Below are 12,149 nucleotides of genomic sequence, written 5' to 3'. Positions count from 1 at the left end.
CTCTGTAACCAAGGGGAGGCAGTGGCCTAGTGGCATTGTCACTGGACTAGTCGTCCAGAGACCCAGGGTAATGCTCTGGGAACCCCGGTTCGAATCCCACCATAGCAGGTAGTGAAGTTTGAATTCAGTAAAAATCTGGCATTGAGGGTCTAAAGATGACCATCTTTACCCATTGTCAATTATTGTAAAAATCCAACTGGTTCATTAATGTCCTTTAGGGAAGGGAATCGGATATCCTTACCCAGTCTGACCGACAAGTGACTCCAGGCCCACAGCCAAGTGGGTTGGCTCAGGGATGGGCAATAAATGCTTGCCCGGCCAGCAATACCCACATCCCATGAACAAACTATTTTTTTTAAAACTCCATAGCCCCACTGTAATGATATGTAGAATATCATTTGTGTATAAAATGTAATAGCCGAACTGTAAGTTAGGATAGGTGCCGTATGCATAGGCTGAGATTCTAGCATCCGACCACAGGTGAGTGGTGACAGGAGTTGGTCACTAGAAGACAGGCCTCATGGAGATAGGAGGTAATATCCTGGACAGCACACAGACACAGAATCTGGACAACAAGCAAGAGGCATATCGAGCAGCTCCTGAGTCAATATTGATTAATAAGAGTTAACCATAGTTATTTGTATTTAGCCGTAATATCCAACTGCAATCTTACATCGTAGAAACAGTTTAGTGATTTAGTTAATTAAAAACGTTTTGTTCATTTACAAAGCCGCATGTTCTCTGAGCACTTCAACTACAAAGACCTCGCCATCCATGCGTGCAGAAAACGTTACACCCACCTAATGCCACATCTTTCGACAAGTTGATACAAGTCAGAATAAGGGGAACAAGGTTTCTGATGAGTTCAAAATTACAGAAGATGGGGGATCAGCTCGAAGTGCGTCAGAATAGTCAAATCTTGAGGTTACAAATACTGGGTGGGGGGGGGGGGGGTGTTGAGGTTGGGTTATCAGCACCAGCCGCGTTGGGGTCGGGGTAGAAAGAGGCAATATTATGGAGGTGGAAATCGATGGACTTGGTGCTGCAGCAGCTGTGTGTGATTGGAAACCCATCTCGGGTCAAATGTGACCTTGTGAATGGGTGGACTCGGACAGTTTCCAGGGACCTGGCTGGTGGGTGGAGTCTGAACGCTTAATCATCTCTCCTTTCTGACTTTCATGGCAATCTTGGGCAGGTTATGTCAAAATGTTCGGTCGTCATCTCTGCTTTTATTTCAATATTTCCAGAATTCACCCTCACTTTCCCTCTACATACAACCCAAAATGCTCAAACACAAGATCCGTGATTCTCCGGAATCCCGGCAAGTGTTGGCGCCGGCATAAACACCGGAGTGGTGTACGCCGGCGTCAACGGGCCCCCTGACCAGCAATTCACCGTTTTTTAGGGTGCTAGCACGCCGCGCTGGAGTGCTCAAGGCCTGGTTGCCGTCTCCACGCCGGCGCGGAGCAACATGTGAGGGACCTAACAGCGGGCCCGCGCAGAAGGAGGCAGGCCCCCTCCAGATCGCGGCCGCCTGTGGGCCTGGACCCAGTGCATCCACCCCCCCCCCAGAGTTAGATCCCCCCACACCCCCCAACCAGGACGTCCACAGCGGCCGCGGGTCCGAGCTCCCCACTGGGTGGTACCAAGTTTGAACCACGCCGGCGGGAGTTTGGCCTGTTGCCCGCGGAGAATCGCCGCAGGGGCCTATTTCAGCACCCCCTGACTGGTGCCATGGCGACCGCGTGGGCACGATTGCCCGGCCTCAGAGCGGCGTGACGGGCATTTCCCGCGCCCCCGGCGATTCTCCGACCCGTCGCGGGCTCGGAGAATCCCGGCCAAGATATTTGATCAAAAATATGGAAAGAAACTACGGAGAAAAACAGAACAAAATACTAATCATGATCTTTATTTAAACACTAACCTTAATACTATTTCAAATAAATGCATCTTGGAGTTCCCCGAGGGCAGTTATCGGTTAAGGATGTATTACCAGGGACTGAATCAGGCGAATTGTTTCTGATTAATTAACTAGTCTTTAATTGTAAAAATTGAGAGTGCCTCAGTGGATAGCGCCCGTATCGGAGTCAAAAGGTCGTAGCTTCAAGCCCCACTCTGCAGCTCTGAGCACACAATGTAGGCTGATACTCCCCCATGTAGCACTGAGGGAGTGCTACACAGTCAGCAGTGCAGTTTTTCAGACGTGACATTAGGCTGAATCTGCCCTCCCCGGGCAGGCGCGGGAGATCCCGTGGCCACTATGGTGAAGAGCAGCAGTGGGGTTCTCCCTGGAGCCCTGCTGGATATTCATCCCTCAATCCAAATACTGAAAACAGATTATCCGAGCCGTCAGTGCATTGGGGTTTGCGGGATCCTCCTGTGCGCGAATTGGCTGCTGTGTTTCCTACAGTGACTACACATCAAAATAATTTATTGGGTGTAAAATGCCTTGATCACGAATTGGTGCTGTATAAATAGAAACCTATCTTTCAATCTTAACTGCCTCAAGGGCATTTAGAGATAATCATATTTTGTGAATGTGGAGCCACCTATGGAGTAGACTGCGGGGCCGCGACAGATGATCTGAATCCCCTTTCGGGTTCAGCCCAGGTGGCCGTTTCTTCCCTGCCACCATCCCCCCCCCCCAAAAAAACGAGCAGACGGTTTTTAAAAATGTAATTTCACAAATTGCAACCGTGGGACCTGAACCGCAATCCACTTTCCAGCTACCCCACTGGCCCCTCCAACCGGTATTGCAGGCTTGCGTATTTAATACAGGCAGCACTACGTTATGGAGCACCCCCCCACCCCACCCCAAAGACGCAACCAAAATTAATTGTGTCTATAAAACCACCCCTCAAGAAACATCAGGCAGAGGTGACCTTCACAGCTCCTCTGCATCTGATGGGAGTCCCAGTTTCTGAAGAGACTATTGCAGCTACCAATCCGTGTCACGGGCTGTCTCTAATGTAAAATAATTGTCACTCGCTCCTGCTGTTACCCTGATGAATGTTCAATGCTTGCAGCACCGTTTGCACCCCCCCCCCCCCCCCCCCCCCCCACCACACACACACACACATCCTTGATCCATGGGCACACAGGCTGTCTGCATTAGGCAGCACTCCCATATTCGCCTCGCCAGTACAATTGACAAAGGTTTAACAAGCGCTGCGCAAAACAGGGACGCTTTAATTGTTTCCTTTGAAGTCATTAACCAGTACATGTCAGCGTTGTGACCCAAAGCTGAGAGTTCAAATCCCACCACAGCGTTTGGCTGACTTAATTTCAATGAATTAAATAACTGGCTGGTGTCAGTAACGAGGACCGTGTCGCTATCGGGTTCGTGTCAAACCCCCGTCCTTTTACACACACATGTCCTCAGAGGTGGAACTCGGCTGCCTGACCCGGACTCCAGTCCCGCGCTGACGCGGCTGCTTATTTTTTTTTTGAACAACATTTTATTGAAGGCATTTTTCATCGGTACAAAATCACAAAAAAAAAACAACCGTGGAAGAGATACCCAACAACCCACCCATCCCGGCGTCGCCCCCGCCTTCCCCCCCCCCCCCCCCTTCCCCGTCACCCCAGAGCATGCCTCCCTTTTTCAGCCAACCCCCCCCCCCAAACAAACAAAGCAAAACAAATCCCCCCCCCCCCCCCCAATGACTGAATACTCCTTGAAGAAGTCAATAAACAGCTTCCAACTCCTCCTCCACCTTTTCCAGGTGCAGGAATTCCGATCGCCCGCTCCGAGACCACACAACCCAACCGGGTCCGTGGCCGGGCTGTCAGCGAGGCAAAGGCCAAGACGTCGGCCTCCCTCCCCACCTGGACTCCCCCCACCTCCGGACCACCTCCCCCCCCCCCGGAATCCAAGGCATTTCATCCGAAAATCCCCCCCACAACTGCCTCAAACTTGGACACAATCAGAACACGTACACGTGGTTCGCCGGCCATCCCCCCCACACCTACCCTCACCCCCCCACCCACACCTATCCTCACCCCCCCACCCACACCTATCCTCACCCCCCCCCACCTATCCCCCCTCCCCCCACACCTATCCTCACCCCCCCCACACACACACCTATCCTCACCCCCCCCACACCTATCCTCACCCCCCCACACCTATCCTCACCCCCCCCACACCTATCCTCACACCCCCCCACACCTATCCCCCTCCCCCCACATCTATCCCCCCTCCCCCCACACCTATCCCCCCTCCCCACACCTAGCTCCCCCTCCCCCACACCTATCCTCACCCCCCCACACCTACCCTCACCCCCCCACACCTACCCTCACCCCCCCCACCTATCCTCACCCCGCCACCTATCCTCACCACCCCCCCACACCTATCCTCACCCCCCCCAAACCTATCCTCACCACCCCCCAAACCTATCCTCACCACCCCCCAAACCTATCCTCACCACCCCCCACACCTATCCTCCCCCTCCCCCACCTATCCCCCCCACACACCTATCCTCCCCACCCCCCACACCTATCCTCCCCCTCCCCCACCTATCCCCCCCACACACCTATCCTCCCCCCTTCCCCCACACCTATCCTCCCCCCCTTCCCCCACACCTATCCTCCCCCCTTCCCCACACCTATCCCCCCCTTCCCCCACACCTATCCCCCCCTTCCCCCACGCCTATCCCCCCCCTTCCCCCACACCTATCCCCCCCCCTTCCCCCACACCTATCCCCCCCCTTCCCCCACACCTATCCCCCCCTTCCCCCACACCTATCCTCCCCTTCCCCCACACCTATCCCCCCCTTCCCCCACACCTATCCCCCCCTTCCCCCACACCTATCCCCCCCTTCCCCCACACCTATCCCCCCCCTTCCCCCACACCTATCCCCCCTTCCCCCACCCACACTATCCTCCCCCACACTAGCTCCCCCCTCCCCCCACACCTAGCTCCCCCTCCCCCCACACCTAGCTCCCCCTCCCCCACACCTAGCTCCCCTCCCCCCACACCTATCCCCTCCCCCCCACCTATCCCCTCCCCCCCCACACCTATCCTCCCCCCACACCTATCCTTCCCCCCCTCCCACACCAATCCTCCCCGTCCCCCACACCTATTCCCCCCCCCCACACCTATCCTCTCCCCCACCCCCGAGAGGAACGGCTCGTCCTGGATACCGTCACACGGGCCCGATGCACCACCTTAAATTGGACGAGGTTTAACCCTCGCTCACGGCGAGGAAACATTCACCCTCTACAAGACTTCCCTCCACACTCCGGCCCTCAACACCGCCCCCCCAACTCCTCCTCAACCACCTGTCCCAGGCTTATTCCCCAATACCAGTCCAGTACTGCCCTTCCCTAGTTGGACTGTCTACATATTGCATCAAGAGGCCTTCCTGGATACACCTCACAAACTTGCCCCATCCAAGCCCCTAGCACTAAGTGAGTCCCAGTCAATATATGGAAGTTAAAATCCCCGACCACAACAACCCTGTTACCTATCCAAAATCTCTCTACCTATCTGCTCCTCTATCACTGACAGTTGGGGGCCTGTAACAAACCACCAACATTGTGATTGCCCCCTTCCTGTTCCTGAGCTCTACCCAGATTGCCTCATTGTGTGAGCCCTCCGAGGTGTCCTCCCGCAGTACGACTATAATATTCTCCTTAACTAGTAATGCTACTCCCCCACCCCCTTTTAAATCCCCCTCTATCTCTCCTGAAGCATCTGTATCCTCCAACGTTCAGCTGCCAATCCTGCCCTTCCTTTAACCACGTTTCTGTGATAGTCACATCATCATAGTTTCAAAGATATCCGAGGTACTGAAGCTCAACAACACTTTTTATAAAATGTTCATTGGCATCTTTAATCAAAGTGCCTCCCCTAGGAATTACAACCCGGCAATGAGGAAGCTTCTGATCATCCGGGATTCCCGCCTGATACACTGAACGAAACCCAGTGCCGAGAAATCAGACTGAACGACAATTATCTCAAAGCCAAACAGTAAATGGTCTACTGCTGTTTCGTTCAGATTTTCAGCTTCCACGATAATTTGACTTCATAAACAGGATCTCTTCCAACTCTTTCACCTGGAAACGGGGGTTATTCCCGTCCCATCTCGCACCCTTATCCTTCCCCAGCCGGAGAGGTCATTCACATCTGTAGGTAAAGTCCACTCGGCCAACTCTATCTGGTTGAGGTCTCAAGGCTGGAATCTTATTTTGTGACACCATCACTGCGGCCATCTGTACGGGGAAACTGCTCAAAACGACACTCCATTGACAGTGTACGTTCGAGTTAGTCTCTGTGTGTGGGACAAGCGGGTGACAGCACAATCCTGAAAAACTGCATGAAGCAGGGTAAGACTTCACCAGAACGATACAGCAAAAGATACGACACACCAAGCACAACCCCAAAGCTCAGCAGCCAACTTTACATGCTTGCCAGCTGCAACCATAACTTGCATTTATATAGCACCTGTACAGTAAAGTCTCCCAGTGGCGTGAATATCAGACACAGTTTGACACCAAGCCACAAAGAGATATTAGGTCAGGTAGTCAAAATGATAGGTATTAAGCAGTGTCCTTCGAGAAGTAGGAAGAGGAGGAGAGGTTTAGGGAGGGAATCCCAGAGTTTAGGAACTGGCCAGCAATTATGCTGCGATTAAAATGGCATGCATTATCATTGTTCCTTCCTGGGATGTGGGCTTCGCTGACAAAGTCAACATCCTTAATTGCCCTTGAACTGAACATTTCAAAGGGCATCTAAGAGTCAACCACATTGCTGTGGGCCTGGAGTCACGTGTAGGCCAGACCCGGGTAAGGACGGTAGATTTCCCGCCCTGAAGGACATTAGTGAACAGGTGGGTTTTACAACAACGACGGTAGTGTCGTGTTGGGTGCTCTGCTACACAGACGAACCAACACGGTTGCGGATGGTACAACTCAGTTTTATTACTAACAATAACAACATCTGTAAACTGGTTACTGTGGTTCGTTCACTACCCTCTAACCTGTGGACCCAGCCCTAACACTATCTTGGAGAAGCACTCAGCACATGGCGAATGTCTGAGTGGCTTGCTGTGAGCTCTGTGCCTGAGCTGTCTCCTGCTGGAATGAGCGGGAAGTGTCGTGTTCCCCGTTTTATAGTGTGTATGCTCTTGCCTGTGATTGGCTGTGATGTTGTGTGTGTGTATTGATTGGTCCTTTGATCTGTCCATCAGTGTGTATGTATGTTTGCACCATGATGTTTATCTGAATATCATGACAGGTAGTTGTCATGGTCGCCATTGCAGAGACCGGCTCTTCAGTTCCAGATTTATTAATTGAATTGAAATTCCACCAGCTGCCGTGGTGAGATTTGAACCCATTAGTTTGGCCGTCTGGATTACACGCCCGGGGACATTTGCACCATGCCACCATCTGCCCATCGTCCTTCATTGGCTGAAAGGCCTTCAGATGGTCCGAGGTGGTGGAAAGCACCATCGGAATTGTTACAAGCCGAGAGATTGTTTAAATCACCGCATCAATTGACCACTTGGGTTGGGGGGGGGGGGTGGAGACACATCACGTTCACCTCCCCCCCCCCCCCCCCCCCCCCCCACCGTGCATTTTCTTCCTCAGTGATGGCAAGGCCTGGAAATCAACTTCAAATTATGTTGAAATGATCCTTATTAAAACCTATGTTTACCCGACACCTGCACAGTGTAAAGACGGAAAACATATTCCGAGCGTGCTATTTTTAAATAACATTTCTGTTTTGTCACAGAGTTGTGAAATTATGCAGACGTCCTCAGCGGGCATGGCAGCCATTTGTACTGGAGGCAGGTCACAGGCCTCCCGTGTGGCTGTGAATCACGCAGGCTACCGTCAGCCTGACTGCGATTGTTAAACGCTCTCATCTTTTTCTTCCTTTGACAAGATCTCCGTGCTCCACCTATTCTGGCCCCTGGCACATCGGCGGACTTTAATCAATCCACCGTTGGTGTTCATAACCATGTGGCCCCAAGAGCTCTGAAATTCATTCCCCCCCCCCATCCAGACCTCTTCCCTCCCCCTCCCTCCTCCTTTAAGACACTCCTTAAAATTTTCCACTGAGCGTTTCACGGCTTATCCGACATCTCCTTATGTGATTCAGTGCGGCAAACCCCTCCATGCAGCACCTCGAGGGGTTTTACTGAGTTAAAGATGCCGAATCAAATGAAAATTGATGTTATAAAAAACTGCGTTGATTGGTATCGATAAGGTTCGCCTTGTCCAGAAACACGTCAAGGTTATTCCTGACAACAGTTTGCCATTACTTTTACGTGGTAACTTAACTTAATGAGCATAATCATTCCGAAGTCAGTTCTAAGAGGGCTGTAAAGCGCATTTGTCCAGCTTCCTAAATCAACATCAATGATAATAATGATCTTTATTATTGTTACAAGTAGGCTTACATTAACACTGCAATGAGTTACTGTGAAAAGCCCCTAGTCGTCACATTCCGGCGCCTGTTCGGGTACACTGAGGGAGAATTCAGAATGTCCACATTACCTAACAAGCACGTCTTCCAGGACTCGTGGGAGGAAGCCGGAGCACCCGGAGGAAACCCACGCAGACACGGGGAGAACGTGCAGACTCCGCACAGACAGTGACCCAAGCCGGGAATCGAACCTGGGACCCTGGCGCTGTGAAGCAACAGTGCTAACCGCTGTGCGACCGTGCCGCCCAGAAATATTAAAAAGTGATCTTTTATAATTTGAAACTTGGCAGATTTGCAATCTGATAATTTTCCTCACTCTAATGCACCTAGTATCACAGAGATCCCAGCCGAGAGGGCTGCCATTCGGCCCATCATGTCGAGCTATCCCAATGAATCTCACTCCCCTGCTCTTTACTCAAAACCCTGCACATTTCTCCCCCTTCACCAATCTCCTTTTGAAAGTTACTACCTCCACTGTCCTGTCAGGCAGCACATCCCAGATCACAGCAGCTTACCCCAGAAAGATATTCTCCTCATTTCCCTTCTGATGCTTTTGCCAGCTGACTTGGATTTTAAATTGCACATTGCGAGTCTTGTTCCTTTGTGGCTGAATCCTCTAGAACAGGCTTCGATATCACACTCTGCTGGAGCGAATGGGCAGCCAGGGACCTTAATGAGTTTAAATCAGCATCATCGTGTAGTGCTTTTCATATCAGGGTTTTAATGCTTTAACTGATATCCCTCAGGTGGGAGATGTGTGTGAAATACGTAAGCTCTTTATTAGAGACTTCGGTCTTCATTACCCTTCAAACAGCAATAACCAGAAAATATGATAAGTGCAGCTGCAATAAAACTCAAGAAGCTTGACGCCAGCCAAGGCAAAACAGCCCCGTTTGACTGGCACCCCATCCACCTCCTAAAACATTCACCCCCTCCACCATTAGCTGCCATGTATGCCATCCACAAGGAGCATTTCTGTAACTCACCCAGTTTCCTTCTTCAGCACCTTCCAAACGCACCTACCCTCTAGAAGGACAAGGAGCAGCAGTGCCCCCATGGGAACACCACCACCTGCAAGATCCCCTCCAAACCGCACGCCACCCTGACTCGGGAACACATTGGCCGTTCCTTCACTGTCGCTGGGTCAAAATCCTGGAACTCCCTCCCGAGCAGCACAGTGGGAGTACCTGCACCACCTGGACTGCAGCGGTTCAAGAAGGCAGCTCACCACCACCTTCTCGAGGGCAATTCTAATAATAATAATCTTTATTATTGTCACCAGTTGGCTCACATTAACACTGCAATGAGGTTACTGTGAAAAGCCCCTAGTCGCCACACTCCGGCGCCTGTTCGGTACACGGAGGGAGAATTCAGAATGTCCAATCCACCTAACCTGCACAATTTTGTGGGAGGAAAGTGGAGCACCCGGAGGAAACCCACGCCGACACGGGAGAACGTGCAGACTCCGCACAGACAGCGACCCAAGCCGGGAATCGAACCCGGGACCCTGGCGCTGTGAAGCAACAGTGCTAACCACTGTGCTACCCTGCCGCCCTGCAGTACGAGTGGAAGATCCCAAGGGTCTCGATGAGGAGGAGCACAAAGGCTCCTGGAATCCATGCCAACATCCCTCCTCCAATCAATGCCACCCAAGAACTGGGCATTCAGCTCCTGACTCTTTGCATGTGCGCAAAAAGGAAAATCTCTGCCAAGTTTGATGTTGAACCAACATAACTAATGGCACTTCAAAGCGTGCAAAGTCTTTGAAGCTGTTGAAGTGTTCAGTAAAGTTTGATAACATTTGAAAGTTCAGGCTCGACATTCTTTCCCCTCTCCCCCTCCATCTGAAGTTTCCACGTAGTAAGAAAACTTACAAACTTGAACAGTGTTAAATTTCAGAGATTCAATAAGATGACATCTTAGAACAATTAATAAGACGTTCCCACTCATGGGGGAAACTGGGACAAGATGCCATCAGCGTACAAACAAATATGAATTGATAACAGGAGGAGGCCACTCGGCCCCTCGAGCCTGCTCCTCCATTCAATAAGATCACGGCCAATCTGATTGTACCCTCACAAGCTCGGTAGCATTGTGGATAGCACAATTGCTTCACAGCTCCAGAGTCCCAGGTTCGATTCCGGCTTGGGTCACTGTCTGTGCTGAGTCTGCACATCCTCCCCGTGTGTGCGTGGGTTTCCTCCGGGTGCTCCGGTTTCCTCCCACAGTCCAAAGATGTGCAGGTTAGGTGGATTGGCCATGATAAATTGCCCTTCGTGTCCAAAATTGCCCTTAGTGTTGGGTGGGGTTACTGGGTTATGGGGATAAGGTGTAGGTGTTGACCTTGGGTAGGGTGCCCTTTTCAAGAGCCGGTGCAGACTCGATGGGCCGAATGGCCTCCTTCTGCACTGTAAGATTCTATGATAAAGCACATCTTTCTGGACTTGTGGGAGGAAATCGGAGCACCCGGAGGGAAACCCACGCAGACACGGGGAGAACGTGCAGACTCCGCACAGACAGTGACCCAAGTAGGGAATCAAACCAGGGCCCCATGCGCTGTGAAACAACAGTGCTAACAACTGTGCCGCCCTCTGTGGTTCTGTAATTTAAAGTGTAAGTTGCTTGTCAAAGCAGCGTTTCATCGATAGTTCTTTTAGTCTGTTTATTACAGTAGAACTCTTAAAACATGGAATCTTTTTGTGCCAACCTTTCAGCAATCGACTGGAATTTCAAATGCCTTTTGTTAAAGCTACGGTCTCGGTGTGGATTGCAAACACATTCTCGGTCTGCTCTCCTGCATGCTAAGAATCCATTTTTAACACCAACACAGCGAAACTGACCTTACACGATGGTGAAATTCATATAAATAAATCTTGCCATCTGAATTGAATGCTGAGGCATTTCTCAAGTGAATTCTGACACATGTCAACGAGCGAGAATTCATCATTTATATTTATACTGAAGGTTGCCCATTGTTCCATTAAAAAAATCTACCGATCCAATTAAACCAGAACAGAAGCCAACAAAAAAATACCTTTGAAATAAAGAAGAGTAACAAATTAGGAAAATCTTTCTCCAAGAGTCGAGAAGAATGAGAGGTGATCTAATTGAGAGAAAAAAAAAAAGGTTCTTAGGGACCTTGACAGAATGGAGATGGAGAGGCTGTTTCCCTTGGCTGTATAGTCTAGAACTAGGAGAACGGCCACTTTGGCATTTCTTGACTCACCAGGCCCATCTCTGTATAAAGTACCCTGAACACACAGGGCGGGACAGTCTGCGCTACCTCACCCCTATACTCAATTGACAGTGACAAAAATTTCCCATTCATAAAATCCATTCAAAGGTTTTAAACCTTAAGTGGTTGATCCCTTATAAAAACAAACGTCTATTCAGACCCCTACATGCAAGATACCAATTCTTTAATAGCCTCTTTAAGCTGTCCACCAAATTGAAAACGCAGCACTCCCTGCCGAGATCTGAAACTCAGCCAAGCATTCATAAGGGGCTGGTTTAGCACAGGGCTAAATCGCTGGCAGACCAAGGCAGGCCAGCAGCACGGTTCAATTCCTGTACCAACCTCCCCGAACAGGCGCCGGAATGTGGCGACTAGGGACTTTTCACAGTAACTTCATTTGAAGCCTAATTGTGACAATAAGCGATTTTCATTTCATTTCGTAATGACACAGTAGTCCTTGGGGAAATGCCAACAAAGACCTCA

General features: G+C 50.8%; 1 protein-coding gene across 1 annotated transcript in view; it reads right to left on the bottom strand.

Moving 5' to 3' along the window:
• LOC140429881 (amyloid-beta A4 precursor protein-binding family A member 1-like) overlaps positions 1–12,149 on the bottom strand; it is a 132,940-nt gene that overhangs the window by 118,773 nt on the left and 2,018 nt on the right. The window lies entirely within an intron of this gene.

The sequence above is a fragment of the Scyliorhinus torazame genome, chromosome 9, assembly GCF_047496885.1.
Source record: "Scyliorhinus torazame isolate Kashiwa2021f chromosome 9, sScyTor2.1, whole genome shotgun sequence".
Taxonomy (NCBI): domain Eukaryota; kingdom Metazoa; phylum Chordata; class Chondrichthyes; order Carcharhiniformes; family Scyliorhinidae; genus Scyliorhinus; species Scyliorhinus torazame.
The sequence above is the reverse complement of the archived record's forward strand: the minus strand, read 5'-3'. Positions and strand labels throughout refer to the sequence as shown.